Below are 21,732 nucleotides of genomic sequence, written 5' to 3'. Positions count from 1 at the left end.
GAAAACATTATACCTCAATGTGTTTCTCACATGTTTGTGTGAAGCTTGTGTGAACAAACCTCACATATAAATCATATAAATGTATACCACACACGATTGTCTATAGTACATAATACTTAATACTAAAAACAAATGACTATGCTACTAGTATTTGTAGTTACTATATTGTACTTTTTATTATTAGAATATACTCCTTGTGCCTGTAAAAACAAGTTTATCATAAAGTAGTATGCCATGTTATGTCTGTAACAACTTCATACATTTCATGTTTACCATGTCTCTTAATTATATCCAAAGACCACATCAAGTGAATGATCTACACTATCTAGGTTTATGTAAGTACACATTATAATGTATGTATAGTGATAAAATCATATAACAATGTATTTATTAGAATATATTCCTGCTGTTAAGTGATACAAGAATGTAAGGAAAGAGGTTTTGAATATAGGAAGGACAGATTTATTTTACATCATTATACCTCTAAAACTACAAGCAGCACAGCACTGACAGAAATACACTGCAGGGATGGGTACAGGGGAGTGAATCTGTATTTCCAGTGACTTGGAAGACTGAGGCAGGATAATCACAAGTTTGAGGCCAACCTGAGCTGCTTAGCAAGACCTTGCCTCAAAATAAAATGAATAAACAAAATGGCTGGAAATGTATCTTATTGTTAAAAGTGTCCCTGGGAAATACAAACACACATACCCACCCTCCAGGAGATGGAAGGAGAAGGAAATGAGACCCGGGTTTCATTTCAGAGACAAATACCAATCCTTCCCAGTAAAATGTAGGTCCAGGAAGATTTGCATGGCCCTAAACTTCAGGCTGCTTTGGAATAATGAGCCTTCAGACTTGACTTGGTGCCACACTTGATCCCATGGCCATAGCTCCACATCTGCCTAGTATACTTGGTGTATGGGATACTTCAGTGCTGAATGGACTCCAGTATCCCCAGATTACCAGCTTTCCCAAATGCCAGACTGATCCAGTGCTAGGTCAACTCCATTGAATTAGGCTATAGGTTTGTCCCAAGGTCAAGACAGCTCTAGTGATCCATATACTGGGCTGGCTTCCATGTCTCCAGACTCCAGGCTTACCCAAGCCCCTGGCCAGCCATGGCAGCCCAGGTTCATATTACAGACTAGCCCAGAGTCAGCTAGGTGTATATAATACTGCTTTCAAACCTCCTCTAGGGTCCAAATTAGTGACCCTTACCTTAGATAACATGACATCACCCATGGACACAAACTTTAAGCCTACACAGTGCCACATTGGTCCCCTTGAACCTATTCTCTAAGCCTGCCCCCTTGGTCTCAACTTCCAGCAGACCTATACACATGTCTGCTCAAGAAGATCCAGAATCCAGGCCCTTACCAGTAGATCCTATCCCTTGATTGGCCCCTGCAGACATAGACTCCAGGAACATGTCCATGGAACCAAAGTCCTGGCAAGACTCATTAGCCTGAGTCTTCACTGACCTAATTTTCATTGACCTGCAGGCCAGTATCCATGTATCCCATACACTTAGCCTGCAGGTGAGAACCAATGTACCCACACCAGCTAATCCCCACAGTCCTAGACTCCAGAATAGGATCCCGTAGCTCTATGTATCAGGATACACTTCACATCTCCATATACAGATTTGATTCTATGGTCTCAAACTCCACACCAGACCTAACACCAGGTTGACCCAGGATCCATGTCAGTCCCCAGGGACCAACCAGTTAAACCTCCTCATACTTGGGTCTCAGGACCACCTCTGCATACTCACATTCTAGGCCAGACCTTGTGAATCCTAATCCTAGGCCCATGCCTATGGACTTAGGCTACAGGTCCATTCCCATGTCATGCCCCTTCAAATTAAGGCCCAAGGACTACACTAGCACCAGGTCAATCACCATGCACCAAATTTACAGGCCAGTCCTGAAAATACAGATTCATTCCCACCCCCCACAGATTCAGCCAATAGTTTTAATTTAGTGGTGCAGGTTTCAGGCCCAATTCTACCAACTCAGACACCAGGCCAGCATCCCATAGGAATCTGACATAAGCCAAAAGTTGACCATGCTAGATATCTTACCAAGAACTTCTGAATGGGTCAATTAGAGAGGACCTTTCCAAGACAAGGTCATTCTTAAAATAAGTTCCTATTTCTTCAAATGGGCAGATATAAAAATAGAGAAAAAAAATACATATAAATGAGGAGTTTCCATTTTTAATTAACTACCATGACATTCAATTTTGCAGAAAATGGATAATTTTGATGAATAACAACAAGAAAACATTCTGAATATGTAGGGGATTTTCAGAAGAAGTTCATATGGATAATACAGTTCTATAAAGTCTTTGAGGCTGATATGTTTAAATATTGGGCTCTTGACCATTTTTGTATAAACTGCTAAATATGCAGTTACTCAATATTGTACAGAATGTTAGGGATAAAGTCTTCCTTCCATTTCTGAAGGGTAGAAATTTTTAAAGGAACATGATGAAATATCAATAAATATTTGCTTATGAAGTAGTTTTTAGACTAATAAATAAATTTGTTGGAATATAATTAATAATTATTTATAAAATAAAATAGAAAATAAATAACATGATTCTTTAAAAATATATTAAATATTTTTGAGGGATATTATACATCATATTTTTCAAATTTGACATTTTTGACACTATTAGTGTCTTCATAAAAATTTCATAGTGGGTAGTATGTCAGAGGTATAATTTTGCTGTATTATATGTTCTATTAAATACAGGGTTAATGGATCACCTAAGTTCAAAATATTATTTTGTATATTAATAAAAATATTAGTCTATCAACATAATTGTTATATACTACAAGGCTTGCCTTTACATAGCTACAATATCAACATGCAGATAATCCTGTTACATTTGAATAGAATACTATCTGTCTCTAACAAAATTTTCCTAGGATATTAAAAAAATATTTCACATTTTGTTTTGTTTAATGAAATTATGGCTTATTCCTGAGTCAAATACTCAGGGAAATTTTTAAGAGCAAAAGATCCCCTTTTTCCTTAAAATCTCTCACACTCAAAGTGGGTTTGTATTCTCTTTAAGTCCTTCATTAATTAAGTAATAGTGAAATTTAGGCCATTTTCTAATGTATATTTATTCAAGGTCATTTCTATAAAATAAAATATATTGATAAATTGATAGCTCAGGAACTTCTTTGGCTTATTTCCTGCTTTGTAGATATTTGTAATCTAATGTTCAGGTTAAGGAAATTTACATCTGCTCTGCTTGATAGAGTAACCAAGACTAGTGAAAACTGGACGTAATTACGGCACTTCTTCTATATGAAGACTCAATTTTGCAGCAATTTATGTTAACTTGGGAAGAAAATTGCTAGCACGTGTACCATCGCTTCACTTAAATGATGACCACTTATCTAGAAAATTAACTCAGAGAAAAATAAAGAGAAATTCCCTTGTTCTCAGGGCTAATTTAGTGTTGATCTATTTTTCTTTTAAAAGATAGTTTAACAAAGTCAATATTCTCTTTTCGTAGTACATAAGTAAAGAGAACAACTTAAAAACAGAGAGCTACATGAGGTAATGCCCAAAGACAACCACAGATGATCTTCTCCCTCAGTGGGCTGGAGAGTGAAATAAAAAAATGTATTCATAAAATGACACAGAATTCATAAAATCAGCAGCTAGGGTGCCAGAATTCAGAAGCCTATAGTAAGTCTAAAGTCGTTCCAGTGTCAAGCTAAGTATAATGCTTGACTTGACTGTTTAGTTTTAGATCAGATAAGCTGTGAGTTTCTTTGGGACATGTATGTTTTGGGAACCCATATCACCATTTCTGCATTACTTAAGACTTGGAGGATTGACCAGAGCTGTCCTTCCTTATCATTGTTGCCTGAGACCTGGGGTGGGAAGGGAAAATGCTTACTGGAAACCTTGAGCATCTTTCATCTGGAAGCTGGGCTTCCAGCTCCCTTGAGAGATGGCCCCTCCTCTTGCCTTCTGTTAGTGTCCAGTGAAAAGGTTCATTCTACTCAGTTGAGGGACTATTCTGTTCCTGCATGGATAAGTTCTGGTATTCAGACCATATTTAGTGTAGGACCAGAAAAAATGTACAGTCCTGGCAATTTTTCTGCCTCTGCTAAGAACTAGCTTTAGTCAGTAAAGCTCTATCCCAAGGTTTTCTCTAGCTCTTCTCTCTCTCTCTCTCTCTCTCTCTCTCTCTCTCTCTCTCTCTCTCTCTCCTCTCTCTCTCTCTTGTTTCATGTTCTGTATTTACCCCCTTAGGCTACTTGTCTCTAAACTTGAGCATCAGGGAGATATATTATTAATAACAGGTAGGATTTTATGCTGTCAACATTATTTTTAACCCAATGCTGTTTTTCTTTTCTGTTTGGTGGGGCAGGGACAGGAAAAGTTGCTGCACAGACAGTGACTGAATCTTGTTTCTTTCCTTAGCTGTGTCTTAATGTTTACAGCATCCAATTGCCCCACTTTCTTCTTTAGTTGGTGAATATTTTTTTTGTCTCCCTGCTCCTCTTTTAATTTTTTATTTTATTAGGAACTAGAAGAGGGAATATCTTAGTCCATATTTACTTGGCCATTTTTATCAGAATTCTTCCAGATTTACATTTCTAAAATGAAATATGATAAAGTTTCTCCTTTGATTAAAACCTTCCATGTCCTCCAGTTGCTTTCAGGATAAACTTTGAATTGCCTCGCATGGCTTCTAATGCCATTGTCTCCTCCTTCATCTGGCCTCTGCTTGCTTCTCTTAACCAAAGAATCTTTGTGGCCTAGAAAGAGCCTTAATCTGACAGATGGAAGCAGAGTGGTCTCTGAAATGGTAGGTGTAATACTGAGAGAAAACAGGAAGGCTTGCACTCTGCATTGTCTGCATGATGACTCCACTCTAGTTTGATCAATAATTACAATGATATTTAAAGTCTTTGTCACCACATTAAAATGGACAAAATTCTGTTTTCTAAGGTTATCAGTGTTGGTAAAATGTGCTGCATAAATTGCAAAATCAAATTATTTATCTCTCAAGAGCTTCTGAAGAAATAATCTAGATTTTTTGTTGTTTATAATAGAGTTTTGGTTTGGGAAAAAAAAAGTATTATCCTGATAAAAAAATTCTAAGATCTAATACTTCCTTTCTGTTAAAAAAAATTATCAAAAGCCTTAAAATAAGATAAAGGCCACATGTCTGTTGTTATTGCATTTTTTCCTCATTTTTTTAAATTGGTACATTATAGTTGTACATATGTACATGGACATACAACTTTAAATGTCTTACTGAGCATTGTTTGACAGACACATTCAAAAATTCAGTTCTGTCAGGGATGTATTTCTGTCACACTTAGTATTTACTGTTTGATTAGGACCTAATTTTGGGAACATATTAAGATATATATTTTTTTCACTAGAGATGCATATTTTTCTCTTTGAAAAAAAGATTGTTTTATTGCTCTATATTAATCAAATTTGTCTGTAACTTAGCAACTTAATTCAGCATCTTTTTGAGATGGATGGTAAAACTACTGTTTATAAAGTTTTCAAACCATTGTATCATTTTGCCAGTGTTCATTTTTAATGACTAAAAGTCTTTGACATATTTTCAATTTTTTAATATTTATTTTTTAGTTGTAGTTGGACACAATACCTTTATTTTATTTATTTTTTTTTTATGTGATGCTGAGGATTGAGCCCAGGGCCTCGCATGTGGTAGGCAAGCATTCTACCACTAAGCCACAACCTCAGCACATATTTTCATTTTTTATGTGTGTGAGATTCGCGTTTTAAATTTTTGAAATTATATCTAATATTTAAATATATTTTATCTTTCATAAATGTCTACATGCCCAAAATGACTAAATGAGGTTATTCAAGCAGTATTAATAAAATAATTCTATGTTGGTTTTAATTCTAAAAGTATATACATGTATGCATATATGTACATGTATATTTATATGTTAAGAACATTAATACCTTTTAGAAAAAGCCTACATAGCAATTAATGTCTGAAATGAATTTGCTGAAAAAATATTAAAGAAAATAAAACATATAGTTATATATTGTATCTTATTCTGGAATAAATAATGTATAGAAACATTTTTTCTGAAAAACTAAAACTTGGAATATAGCTTTTGAGTTTAAGGCCTGGAAAATTATTTTAAGATTTCATTCCCTCAGAGTATATGCAACAATTCTTTAGCAATTTTTAATTCATGATTTAAATACTTAGAAATAAAGTAGTTAACAAAATATTTTATAATAGTAGTCATTCACCATTTAAAAATGTGGTTTCTGATTATTTCTGGCTTTTAAAATGTTATTGTGACATCATTGTATAATCTTAAGGGGTAGTTTAATTCTCTTTAAAAGTATAGACCTCAGTAACAGATCTAATATTTTATATCTAATATTTCAAATATAAATTTATTTTAATGGCCGTCTTAGTTCCATATCAGAGTCTTAGAAAACTTTTTATTTTAAAGAAAGTTATTAACAAGTAATCTTAGTTTGAGATTTTTTAACATTAATAGAAAATAAAAATGGTCTTAGGATGTGTATTTCATATTTATCCATTGTGTCAATTATCATCAAATATCCCAATAATCAAAATTCTGTTGGCATGGAAACTGGTAGAAATATACTGGTCAATTCTACTAGCCTTCATCAGTTTTCCCTACACACAATAAAATTCTTCAGCATTTGCTTTGTTCAGAATTTTTCTAGTTTATGGCAGTATGCTATTTAAAATGTAAATTAATCCACATGTGAAATATTAGCCAAATAAATTTTAATAATAGGTATTTGAACTTCAAATTTGGTATGCATATTTTATAAAAACAAGAGTTATGTTGATGTTGTAGTAGTGAATTATGGCTATGATGACAAGGTTGGAGAACCTGATTCTAGACCAGCACTGTCTAATATGGTAGACACTGGCCACATGTGAATATATGTATGCAAGATGAAATTAATTAAAATTAAATAAAATTCAAAATATAGTTTTCAATAGTACTAGCTACATTTCTAATGCTCAATATCCTTATATTGTTGCTGGGTATGATATTAGACAATGCAGTTATAGAAGATTTTATTCACTATGGAAACTTCCATTGGACAGTTCAGGTCTAGACTTCTGACATGTAATATGCTTCTTTCTCTTTTCAAATGTTAAAGACAAATTTATTCTGATCTATCTTAAACAGTATGAGATTGGACAAATATAAAAATGCAAACTACAGATTCTTAATTTATTGAGCATGGAATTACTGTCTGAATTACACATTTATCTCTATATTAAGTACACAAAATTATCTACTTATTCCTAGATTAAAATGTATAGAATAAAATTCATTCATTCATAAAACTTCTTAAAATTGTTTCAATTTTGAATGCTAACATTTTAATATTAATTAAAATTAATAAATATTCAATAAAAGAGATACCCACAGAAAATACATTTTAGATTAATTCAGAATTCACTTATTACCAACCCCCCCAAATTAGAATATGGATAATTTATCCCATGATCTTATTTTTTGCAGACTGCATACATTTTTTTTCCTAATTTCCTTTAATATATTAATAATTTCCATTTCTGGACAAAATGTGGTTGTCCTTACTTAACTAATGACTAAACATACCCATCCCCAGGAATCTAACTGCAAGAATGAAAGTTAAAATCAGCTGTTGCTCCAGGCATTTTTTTACCTATACATTCTAATCATAGTCAGGAGAATTAAACTGATAATAATTGCCATAAAGTAATTTAATTTAAAACATTTCTGATATTTAGAAAAAGGAAAAATAAATTATCTATTATTTCCCATCTAGGCATTTCACATGACATCACTCCTGAAACTTAATCATGTTTTAATCCTTTTGTAAATCAAGTTATGTTTCATTCATTTTAATGGAAAAAAAGTAGAAACCCCCTAGAATGCATGAATAAAGCATCTTTTGTATAAATTTATGGACTTAATTGTTGAGAGCCACAGCCGAAGGGGCTCCAGCAAACTTTCAGACTGCCAGCTGATGATTGGCTCACAGCGGCCCCAGCAACACCTAGCTGATTGGCTCCTCTGTGGAGATGCTCATTGAGCTGTTTCCCTGCCCTTTCAGACTACCAGCTGATGATTGGCTCACAGCAGCCCCAGCAACATCTAGCAACATCTAGCTGATTGGCTCCTCTGCGGTGATGCTCATTGGGCTGTTTCCCTGCCCTTTCAGACCACGGAGCTGCTCATTGGGGGACTTTTTTGGCTCCACCCATGCGACCCAGCCAATCGGCCTCAAGAGCAGGAGGATTGTGGGAGGAAGAGGTTGTTGGGGTGTGTGGCTTGTGGGAAGCCGGTGGTGGCAGTTGGGCTCTGAGGGTTTTTTCCTGAGGAGCTGTTTTGTTTATCGTGTGTGGTTCTAAAAATAAAGTTAGTTTCTTTTGACAAGTGGCTCCTGAATTGTGCCCAGCCAGACTGCGGCACTTAATGTTTGACATTTAATAACAGGGATTTGCATTAAAAGTAATACAACTTTCTGAAAAATTGTTTTTAAGTAGTCAACACAAAGTTCTGTGCCACTTGATTGAAAAACCATGGGAAGACAGAGAAGTTACTGATATGCTTTCATAAAAGAGGTAAGCCAACATTATATGTGAGGGCAAAGTTAACTTGGGTACTGAGCTTGAGACTCTGATTATATAAATGCTGTTTTAGGAAATAAGATACATGATGAAATGACAACAAATCACCTAAATCCCATAGGTATCTCATATACACATGATCTCTCATATTAAGAGAGCTTAACCAAATAATATTAAAGCCAAGTATTTTCAAAAAGGAAAAATAGAAACCAAAATTATAATATATTTTTTTCATTAAATTATACCAACTTAAAAAACTGCTTCACATTTCAAATGACAGATGAAATAGGGTAAGTTCATAATCTTGTCTAATTACAGTAATCAAAAAATTAAGCTCTAAGTCTGAGAAAATGATTTTATTTCTTTAAAACACATCAACTCCCATCATCTTGTGTTAAATGCACTGTGATTTTTAACCATATGTTTGAAACAAAACAAAAATATATGACCTGGAAAGATTTAGTGCTGGTATAAAAGATTGGTTAACTATCAGAAGTTAATTATCAATATAATTAACTACATTAGACGACTGAAGGAGAAAATAGAAATGTGTTATCATTTCAGAAGATACTTAGAAAAAGCATATGATACAATAGACACTAAATTTAATTTAAAAAATAAAATCTTGGTAAACAAGAAATAGAAGGATATCATTTTAACCTTATGAAATATATTTACAAAAAATCATATGGTAAATATCACATAAATAGTGACATTTTGGATGTAGTACTATCAAAGCAAGAGTAAGATGATTGTGACTATTAGGTCAAACATTGTACTGGAGATCCTTGCAATAAGACAAGATAAGGAATAAGGGCACAAGAATAAGAACAAAAAAGACAAAAAACAAAAAGGTTTTCTTTAGTAGTAAGAAAGGAGAGAAAATTTGTAGGACAAAAGACCAATATACAAAAATTAATAACTTCCTAGTACACAGTGGAAACTAATTAGAAAATACTATTGTAACAACAGGAACCAAAAAACAACAACATAAAACATCAAGCAGGACTTTTGTTGTTGTGAAGGTTACAAACATTGTTGAAGGACATATAAGAAAACCTGATTAAATGTTAACATGCCCTAAATTCACCAATGGAGGGACTCAATATTATAATTAATTATCCATTAACTGTTGTGGAAATTTAATGCAATTCAAATTAAAATCCCACAGGATTTTATATGCAACCAGAAAGCACTTGACCAAATTAATAACTGTCACATGGAAGAAAAGAAAATGTAAGCACCTACCTCACAACAAAATTAAATTTCCAGAGCTTTAAGAATCTAAAATGTGAAAATTCTTAGAATATCTCATGAAAAGAAAAAAATCTTAAACTTCAGATACCATAATCATAACAGAAATATTAATACATGTCTTCACCTATACTTCTCAATAACTTGTAGACAGGCATTTAAAATTTCAGAATCAGTAGGAAAACTCAAAAAAATACATTGATGGTGAGTAGTATCTCTAATCAGAAGATTTCTATTCATTGAGAATTAGTTTAATAGAATATTTAAGCACCTAGTATCTTTATTAGTATCTATATTTTCTACACAGAGCCTGGCATGAAAAGCATAATATATGTCCTCTGAATGAATATAGAATCTCATTTCTGTGGATCATTCCAAAGACATTTCTTTATCATGCTGTGCTTAAATGACTATCAATTATCATTTTTATAAAACTATAGATGTGAAAGGTATAAGGGTAAAGCTGAAACAACATGGCCCTTATGACACACCCTGGAAATAGCTTTTATGAATAAATTACAGATAACAACTTGTTTACTTGTCATTTGTCTCTTTCTCTTAAAATTGAAAAGCAGAATGTGGAAATGCAGCCCTTTCTTGGCAATATAAGGTATCTGGCTTTCTAATTAATTACTTCAAAAGCTTAAGAAGCCTTCAGTAAATTAATCTTCTTTATGACTTTGTGTCAGTATATATTGATCTTTTAACATTCAAAACACTCCCTATAATTTCTGTGTCAGTAACAGTACATGACATGTCATTGTTCTTTGCAGAATCAATATTCCCTCCCATCTCCTTTTCATTAAGTTTATTGACTAGATGTGAAGAGCATTGTTCCTCAACATTGCAAGGAGGTGACACCTCTCTGCAACCCCAGGCCACAATTATATCAGACTACCCTTAAGGAATGATTATCTGAGTAATTCCATGAACCAAAACAACAACAAAAAATCTTTTTAAAAGAAAATCTTATTTGCTTTCAATTCATATGATTAAAAACAACATACAGGCCAGTGGTTCTCAAAGAAGGAGGGAGGAGTGAAAGACATTTTGCTGGCCTCCAGACACATGCATTCAGCTATATCTACAGGCATTTTTATTATAGCAATTGGGGAGGGGCATACAATTACTGTCATCTCTTGGATGCTACCAACATTTTATAACTCACAGGACAGTTCTGTACATCAAAGATATTCTTGGGAAAAAATGTCAATAGTGCTAAAGTTGAGATGCCTTGATATAGAGATATTGAGTGCTTCATGAAATGTTTCTCAATCAATTTCATATTTAAACAATTCCCTGGTCCTCTCTGCTTGATTCCATGTAGTGATGTTAGCAATACAAAACACAATAAAGTTATTAATTACCACTAACTCTTCCATGGCTACTAAATAGATTTTCTGTGCTGTCCTCACATCCATCAATTTAAAGATCAAGTGTTTATAGCAGATAAGCAGATAATGGCTTTTAAGTTTGTAAGACAATTATGTAGAAAAGCTTTCATTTTATATAAGCTCATGTAAAAACTATGATTTATTAATTCTGCTTAAAACAATTGTTATTTCTATCAATATGAAGTTTAGAATGCAGTAAATCCTGTCCCAAATTCAGGGGAAAGACTATAATCATCAATTTTCTTTCTAAAAATTAAATATCTCTTTCTTCCTACAATATTAAATCTGCATATGTCTGCCAAGGCACTCCTATCCATTGGACACTTACTATTTTCAAAACAATGTAAACACCCCCAGAACACAAAAGTAATCTTTCACAAAAATGGGCATGGATCAGTCAACTGTGCTTGCTCACAGAAAACAATTACTTTTTTGAAGAGCATTAGGTTACAGATGAAGCATCTCCGTATCATTTTTCGGAAAGAATTATAAACATGGTCAAACTGAACATACACAGAATATGGCATTTCTTTGCATTGTTTTAAGACAAACAAGGAAAACATTTTAAGTATGTTGTATGTTCACAAAATGATGCCAACATTGTAATCCTGCCTCAGAATTTCCATAGTTTAACAATCACCCTAAGAGAAATATATGTAAATCATATGAGCACCCAATTCACAATCATGAAATACTAATGGTTAACAAAAATGGTAGGTTAAACTTCATCAGTATTCCAGAATATGCAAATTAAAACAAAGACTCTAAACCTATAAAATGATGAGAGCAGAGTAGAAGACATTCTTTCAAGTTTCTAGTGCAGACATATATTAAGTCCCTACTGTCTACATGGAATGTTCATCCAAATGGATATTTGAAAAGAAAATTTTAAAAATCACCTAATGGACAAATCTTTTATTTTTATAGCAAATGTCATGACACTGAAGGATTTTATACTACATCCATGTCCTGGTAGACGGGCTATAGCGAGAGTGCTCTGTTAATCCAGTTCAAATATATTTTCTACAAAGAATAGTTATGTAGAAGTTTAGTTTGTTAGAGATTCTATAAATAATGTTATGTTCTTAAAATTTGCTGTAGCAAATTAACATGTCACATAGGAAATGGAAGATCACCTCTTAAATTGTATTTGAGTTCAATGCCCAAATAATCTCCCAATGCCCAGAACTAAATCTTCACAAATCCACTGTATCCAGTACTTTGGTACTTAAAAAATGAGGAGTTGTCCCGGTAAAATATAAAATGTACATTTCATTTTCTTTGGTTCAATCATTGCAAACCCCAATTCTTGTTATACAGAAAGGCAGATTGTACAGAAAGGTCAAATTTCACTGGGAAGGAATGGGAAACTAAATTTTGGTGCTTTTTGAAATTATTAGTTTCAAAAATACAGAGAAACATAACTGTTCTTAGTAGAGGCTGTGTATGCCAACTAATGCATTGGCTCATTAGCTTCTAGCTCACACCAAATAAATGAATCAAAGAAAAGTAAAAATGCAAAAGTACATGAACAATATCTTTACCTTTTTTGTATTTAGTTACCAATTCGTTTCTCAGTGCAACATTTTGCTTGCCACCATTTCCTTACAGAGGTTAAGTCTAACAATGTATTCTAATAACATAATTTCACTAAGAATATGGTCTCTTGAGCTAGTATTTAAAGTATTATACAAATGTTTTAAGATCCCAGGTTAATATAATTATCACATCTGAAAGTTACTACCAGTCTCTGGTATACAAAAAGAGAAATAAAACAAAAAAAGCCAGTAATGGTTTAACAATACTACAAAACAGGTGGATTAATCAATGCACTCATTCATGCTTTCCACCACCCATCTCCCAAGAAAATAAAATACATATTTTTCATACAATTAAAAAAATCAAGAAAAATGTTTTCTTCAAATAATTATCCCCCCTCCATTTGTTTTTCTGCTCTGAAAACGATAATTATCTGTTAGCAGCAGCATTTGCTGAATGAAACATTTCTTGAGATAAAGTTGCATGGCAGGTGGAGAAGAAATTTTGCCACCTGTTTGCACAGTCATTTGAATTTGACTGCTAAATCTTTCAAAGTATTTCCTTCCACTCTTGAGAAATTAATTAAAAACTTGAAATGGTAGAAATAATTTCCATTGTTTTTCAGGTATATTCAAATTATGCATACAACATTGAATTCTAAAGATGGTAATGACTTTTCTACTGTCCTTCATCACCCCTCCCAAACAAAACTTGAATGTTAGACAACAAGAATTTTTGCAAACACACACACAGTCTCAACTTCTGTTATGAAGAATTAGGAGAATATTTTAAATAAAAATCAGAGTTAGAATTTCCAACTCCTGAAATGAATTAACATCTATAAAATAAACTTGTCATGTTCGTTGAAAAAAATGGGGAAAAAAACCTTTAAATCTTTGAGCATTGAAAGATCTGTCCTCCAACTAAAGTGTAAAATGTTATCAGGTATCTTTATATGAAGAAATTACAAATATCATATGAACCTCTTTTTTTGGAGATAAAAGAATTTTATTGCCCATCATTATGTTATACAAAAATCTAGAAATAATAGGTTTGTACAGGAAAACTATCAAATGAACAGTAAATGAGAGCATGATAGCAATAATTTAAATGTGCTTATTCCGCCCCACCCCCCTGATGTTAGGATTACATCCAATTCAAAGCACACAGTCTGGTGTCAGGGTAGTTTTTGTTCACTGGTCAAAGCTCACCATAGTATTAAGGCCTTCAATTGTCTCTGATTGCTCTAGTGGCTCTTGACAAAACTTTTGAGGTCTTCAAGAAAAATTAATGTACTCCTGGTGCTCCAGGGATGTGCTGAGTTCCACCACCTCATCTGCAAAAGTGTTGTCCACCCCTCGGTCTGCAAGGAAATCCATTAGGTGGTCATACAAGGCCCAGTCTAAGGAATCTGTGTTCAGTGTAATTAGTCTTTCCGTTCAGACTCGCCAGTGGTTTGAAAGCTAACTTCCTTAATAGAGAAAATGTCATTCTCGGCTTCCTCTTCTTGTCCAATCTCATCCTCTGGATACTGACAGTCTAGTACAAGAGCTTTCTGGCTATCGCTCTTCATAACTTCAACCACACAACTGGGAGTGGATCAGTTCAGGCTCCTGTTCTTCAACCTTCTGCCCTTCTGAGGCCTCTTCCTCACCATCAAATGTTGGTTGGATGCTATTGTTAATGTTGAAAGTAATCTTTTCCCCAGCAGCTTTCTGCACTAATTTAACTTCTGTCCCGTTCACTCCAGACATCTTGGGAAGGGACTTATGCTTCTGGATTTTCTTTTCTTCCTTAATTTCATTCGTCAGGAATTCGACAAAAGCTTTATCTCCTTCCATGCCCCGCGTGCGGCAGCCAGAGCCGCAGGGCCCAGAAGGCTGCAAGAGGCCTGGCTGCTGCTCCGACCTGGCTCACACACAGAGCAGTCTTTAGGGCCCAATGCTTGGCCCCGGGTGCCCACTGCAGCAGTTGACAGAGGCAAGGGACGGGCGTGACAGCGCAGAGGCAGGCTATGGCGGTGCTGGGGGCTCTGGGAAGGCAGCGCAGCAGAGGAAGCATCCCGAAGTTGGTGGCGCAAGTGTGGGAGCGCAAAGGACAACCCGAGCCAAGGCCTGAACCTCTTTCAAGAAGGCATAAATTACTTGCTGCTTAAGATGCTGTAAAAGAACGTATCTCGGGCTAGGGATGTGGCTCAAGCGGTAGCGCGCTCCTCTGGCCCAGGTTTGATCCTCAGCACCACATACAAACGGAGATGTTGTATCCACCAAAAGCTAAAAAATAAATATTTAAAAAAACTCTCTCTCTCTCTCCTCTCTCACTCTCTCTTAAAAAAAAAAAAAAAAAAAAAAAGAACGTATCTCCTTAATGTGGTGTTTGCCTAAAAGGATTCCAGAGAGACAAACTTTTAGATGGTTATTTGTATTTTTAATGACATAAATATAATTAGATATCTATCTGTGTGAAATGATTTCATTAATGGAAACCTGTATCATAGGTGATATTTTATAAAATAGCTGCTATCTTCCCAAAGCTTTCTTTTCTGATGTAGCTATACCAGAGTCCACCAAACATCAAGGTGGTAGGATTATGCTATACGATGATTTTCCAGAGTAGCTATTGCACATACTTCTTATGTCTGTCAAATTTAAAATTGAATCACACTAATTAATAGCTCATGTTTATTTTAATATAAGAATAAGATCATTTACCCAGCACCTGCTATGTACCAGGCATTGTGCCAGGCACGTTGTAGTATGCTACTTAATCCTCATGAAAACCCCATTCTAAAGACAGGGAACTGAAGCTTAGAGAGTTTAAGGCCTCACTATGAGTCTGATTTTGAACCCACTTCTGAACCCAGAACCCACATTGTTCCCAATGCACAAAACATAAAAATTAAAAATAGCAGATAGTAGAAACTATAAAAAGCAATTCCTGTTTCAACACTTAATTTATAAATACAAGGAGGATGTCTGAGAGATTCTGTTAGAGGCAAGTGATTTTTTTAGTTTAATTAATTCAGTATAAACACACCTGCTTTGTGTGTCAGGGAGGGGGATAGAGTAGAGGATTGTTAATAGTTATTCAGTACAATTAAATAGGGTAACTATGGTTGACAGAATAAACTGAGTGTTTTGAAGTAGCTAATAGAAGATTTTGAATGTTCCTAACACAAAGAAATGATAAGTGTCTGAGGTGGTAGATATGTCAATTACCCAAATATAATCATTACACACACACACACACACACACACACACACACACCGTATCACATATATATGTACAATTACCATATCTTATTTAAAAATGAACATATATTTTAGGCTGCGCACAGAACATGCCCGTAATCCCAGCTACTTGGGAGGCTGAGGCAGGATTGCTTGAATCCAGGAATTCAAGATCAGCTAAGCAACACAGCAAGACCCTGCCTCAAACAATAAAAATTAAATATATATTTTAAAAATAAAAAAAATCATTGAAGTTATCCACTTTTAGTACTCCATTTCCATAAAAACAATGCCAATGCTAAAAATTTCTATTGATGCAAATTGAGTGAGGAGATTGAATGTCCTAAAATAGAACTCAGATTAAATATAGGGAGAATTTTACATTATTGGTATCAGCATTTAAAAGAACAGATACCACATTCCAATGCCAACCATCACAATCACATAAATAGCACTATGATACAGATGAAAGAATTGGGCTAGATGAATGGAATGATAAATGACATTCCTTAGATAATTATAATAGGATGAAAGTTATATGCACTGAATATCTCAATCCTGCCCTTGAAAAACTTTCAAATTAATGTTTGTTCCCTCTACTTACCATATTTCAAGAGTTTAGTTTCCCTTCATCTTATAAAATCCAGATTCTACTAAAACTATATAGAGTCTCACAATGTTGACCAATTAATTCTTTTTTTTAAAGTAGTTGGACACAATACCTTTATTTTGTTTATTTGTTTTTATGTGATGCTGAGGATTGAACCCAGAGCCTCACACATGCTAGATGAGCGCTCTACCACTGAGTCACAGTCCCAGCCCCCAAATAATTCTTCTATTTAGAAAGACTGATTTATCTATTATTTTTTCACTATTAATGTTTCTTGGACTATTCTGGTGGAAATAAGATATGTAGACAAGCAAATGGACAGATTGGTAAGTGGATGGATGAATAAGTGGATAGATGGATGGTAGGTAGGGAAATAGAAATAAAACATTAAAATTTTTAAAAAAGATATGTAAGAATTCACTCTATTTCCTTAAGTAGAAATAAGCAAATAAGAAAAAATGAATTGCTGAATATTTATTCTATATTGACTATGCAATCAAAAAAACAAACAAAAAAAAACAAATCTCAAAGCTTTTCTTGTCCTTAAGAAGCCACATAAAATAAGGAAGTGTACAAGCGACAGTGTTTTGTTTTAAAAATATTGAGTGTTGTATCTGTTGTATTTAAAACATATGGCTGATTTGATACTGAAGTTTTCCGATATTCATTGAAATTAGAGATGCCTCTATGTGGGAAGATGGTGATATGATGTAGGTTGAGAGAAAGCATGTGCTTCCATTGTTGTCAACAGACCCTCTCACAATGCACAGAGGAAATGGTTACAATCCTCTGGCTGCACATAAACCCTCTACCACAATCCTCCACCCTACTGCTAACAGCATGCCTGCCCATTGAGAAGTGTGACTATACCTACAGCAATAGCTTGCCTTCTTCAATCCCAGAATGAAGAAACTGGAACAGGCATTTAAATCCCTCCAACACCCAAGCCAACTTTTTCTAAAGGAGTTCTGCTTCCAGATGATATGTTAATCATTGTGCCATTTTACTCCCATTATCTGTAGCTTACCAATTCTGAAATGTCACTATTGTGCCATGGTGTGTCTAAATTGAAAGTCATATTATAAACAAATTTGGTTTCACCTGCCTAAAATTTCAGTTATTTAAATATTCAAACATCCAAGTTATCCAATTTTAATGTTTATTATAAAGGCAGATTTCATAGACCCAAAACCAATTAGAAATCACTGGGACAAATCCATTTGGGAAAAGGAAAAGCATTAATAAAGTACTTTTAAAAAGATAAAGAAAATCCTGTCCTTTTCTGAATTTCCCAGTTATATTCAACTTCACAAAGTCAATAATTCATGACCAGGTCTTAAGGGAATGTTTATTTCTCTCTTAAAGTAAACATACATCCACATAAACAAAAAAGTAAGTCTTACAACATAATAACCATTGCATTCCATGTTTTAATAAACATAATTTGCAGCTCTAAGAGTCCCACTGAATTTATGTATTCAAAGCTCACAATAAATATCAGAAATCACAGCCTTCAAACTTAGCAGCATCTCTAATTATATCAATGAATATAAAAATTTCAGTATCAAATCAATCATATGCTTTTAATACAACTGCCAGTATTGTTTAAAACAAGGATGAATAATATAAAAAAATGGAAGACAGGCTCTCAACCTCATAAGTTTGGGAATTCCACTTAGGATAGTTCTGTCAAGTTCATCTCACATATGGGGCTTATGGAAGCAAAGATTCCAAGTTGTCATTTTTCTCCTTTTTTATATCTGTCTTACAATTAAAGGTACATTACATTACATTACATTATATTAAAGGGTATTTTTTTTCTTAAAAACTCTGTTATAAATGTGAAATTATCCTTCTGTACTATTCTCTCCAGAAAGAAACATATATTGCTGGCCTTAAGCTTTTTGTTAGGAAATACAAAAATCCATACTATCACTTATAGTCCACTCATCTATCCACAAACAATGATCATACTTCAATTTTATAAATGCAGTTTTTAATCCTAGAAATGGTATTGGATTTTTCTCCTAAAATGCCTTCCAGACCATTTTACTACACTCCTTAGAAACTATTTTAATGAAGATTACTACAGTGCTAACTTCTAGATCACAAGTAATTTCATATTCTAGCCACAGTAAATTGTGTTAATGTGAATAATGAAAACTGTTCTTTAAAAACTCATAAGTCTTTGTCCATAGTGCATTAATTCTAAGTAAGGAGTCAGTTGGGCAAATTATTTTTGTGTCATGCATTAAAACAATTAAAATTTCTTAATAAAATTGTTAATGTTTCCCTGGAAGCCAGACTGGTGTATGGGGTGGAAGAGAGATGCAAATTATAAATCACTGGGGAGTTTATTTCTTTGAGAGTAAGATTTTTTTTTAAGAAATACCATGGGCTCTGGTTTATTAGGTAGAAATGACATCATTTATACAGACCATATCATTTGATGAGATATTACCATATGTATCAAACATTCAAATTCTTGATTTAAGTGGAAATTTTAAATAAAAGATAATTGGAGAATTTTGGGTTGTATGAGTATGTGTTTTGAAAAAGCATCCTATTAATTGTGAAATAATTAAGCATAAACTTAATTTGTCTGAGATAGAAGCATTTATTTCTTCCTTCAATATAGACCTTTATAAACAATTGGTGCACACCTAAATTATAATTTCTGACTCTCAGATTGGAGATAAGAAGCAGACAAAGGAAGTCAAGAGTCAGCCAGTAAGCAAGAATAGCAGGGAGTTGAGGTGTTGAAAGTCTGCCCAGCTAATTGGAAGATGTTATTCCAAAGTCTACTGCACTCATCTCCATGAGCTATTTCTTGAAGTTATAATCATTTTTAAATCTTCAAAATCCAGTCTTTTTATAGACTCAAGATACTGTTCAGGGGAATGCATTTCACTACATATTTCTTAATGGCCATTCTGGAAGCTTGGTTAGTTAAAAGAAATTTTAGGAATCTCAAATGTATCTGATGTCATACATTCAAGAGAGACATACATAGAATATTTTGGATTTTCTAAAAATAATTTTAGTTGTAAATGGACATAATACTTTATTTATTTATTTATTTTTATGTGTTGCTGAGCATCAAACCCAGTCTCTCATGCTGTGAAGCAAGTATTTCACCACTGAGCTGCAACTCCAGCCCAAATATTTTGGATTCTAAAAGAAAATTGTTATCATCAAAATACTTGTCATCTTTGACCACTGCTTCTTCTCCATCTCTCATGTCTAATCAACTTTTTTTTTAATTGCAGATTGAACTCGGGGGCACTTAACCACTGAGCCACATCCCCAGGCCATTTTTTTTTTTTTTTTTTGTATTTTGTTTAGAGACAGAGTCTCACTGAGGTGCTTAGGGCCTCAATAAGTTGCTGAGGCTGGCTTTGAACCTGCAACCCTCCTACCTCAGCCTCCAAAGCCACTGGAATTACAGGAGTAAACCACTGCAGATGGCTTCAACTTTTAAGTACTACATCTCTCTAGAATGTTTTTACCCTTCACCTCCTTTTCACTGCCTCTACCATACTTCTAGTCTCTACTAAAAGTTACTTGGATTTGGTTATGATTACAAATTTCATAAACATTATGGCATAGCTTTACATATTATGATTATATTTATAGCTTTGACTATAAAATGATTGATTGTAAATCATTCCCTTGCTCAAAACTATGCAATGACTCATTACTCTCTAAAAAACAATCAAATCCTACACTCTTATATTTAAAGTTTCTTCAACAAGCTCTCTTTGACTGATTCCACATTCCAACAAATGATTCAAAAGAAATTATATATATAATTAGAGAATAAACAAAAATATAAATTAATATTTCAACATAATTTTTCCTTTAAAGTACATTGCTTACACATATTCACAGCTATAACTTTTTGTCTATTGCTAACCAAGTAATGTGGAAAACCCATTTTATTTAAACATTTTTATTAGAAAATTCATTTCATGTAAATCTAATATCTGCTAATCTTATAATTTAACTGCATTGAAGCACTTTAAGTATAAAAACTTCAAACATAAGTAAATGTGGATGATTTTTTGAGTACTAATTTTAAATATATTTCTTCTAAACCCTAGGCAGGTTTCTTTTTCTCCTAGTCAGCCATTCTTTTTATCAAATTCCTCACATCAAACACACTATCCTTTAAGTGCAAGCTTACTAGCTTCAAGATATAAATTTGTCTCAAATAGTTTTCTGTTTTGAAAAAAAGATGTGAAAATAACTCAAATAACTCCTAATTTTAAGAGTAATTGCAACCTTCCAGCAGATTATAACATTATTTTCTTTATAAAATTACAATTTGTTGCACCATAACTAAGTATTTTTGTGACTGCCAAACTATTTCTAATGAAACTACTTCCAGTCTGTGCTTGCATCTGAATATTTATCATCAACAATGAATAGAATCTAAATTTTGTATCCATTCTTTAATAGGAGAGATACCCTAAATTATTACTCTTCAGTAAGATTGTGATAGATATATATATATATATATATATATATATATATATATGATATAGATATATAGATATAGATATGTAGATATATATGATGAAGAAACTCAACACTATTAAATGAATAGATATAAACACTGCTACAGACTTAAAATCTAGCCTCTCTAAATTCACTCATACATTCAACATTCATTCAGTAGCTGTTGCATGCCAGGAATTGCATTAGGAAACAAGAAAAAAAAAACAGCAGTCAGGATACTTGCTAAGAGATCAGCATCAAATAAATAATTACTTTCCAAAAGATTAACTGATATAATAACATTATCTACCAACAAATATCATGTTGTATAATTCATATAAACAATAATAACAATTAATTGCAAATTTTGTTCCCAGCCCATAAGGGTATCAGTTCATATTTAGCATATAAACACTAAATTTTTTAAAAGTCACAGATTTTTTCTTACTATAATATTAAAGAATTATTTTCTTACTATAATATTAAAGGATTCTTTTGGATCAGGCTTATAAGTCTGTCTCAGCAATCAAATAATATCCACTATTCAAAAAAT

The 21,732-nt window shown here is 33.4% G+C and overlaps 1 pseudogene; it reads right to left on the bottom strand.

The window, feature by feature from the left end:
* Nucleotides 1-14,085: 14,085 nt before the first annotated feature.
* On the bottom strand, nucleotides 14,086-14,900 carry LOC143390390 (complement component 1 Q subcomponent-binding protein, mitochondrial pseudogene; annotated as a pseudogene).
* Nucleotides 14,901-21,732: the final 6,832 nt, after the last annotated feature.

This window comes from Callospermophilus lateralis (genome assembly GCF_048772815.1).
Source record: "Callospermophilus lateralis isolate mCalLat2 chromosome 17 unlocalized genomic scaffold, mCalLat2.hap1 SUPER_17_unloc_2, whole genome shotgun sequence".
Lineage (NCBI taxonomy): Eukaryota > Metazoa > Chordata > Mammalia > Rodentia > Sciuridae > Callospermophilus > Callospermophilus lateralis.
Note: the sequence above shows the minus strand (reverse complement) of the source record. Positions and strands in the feature narration are given on the sequence as shown.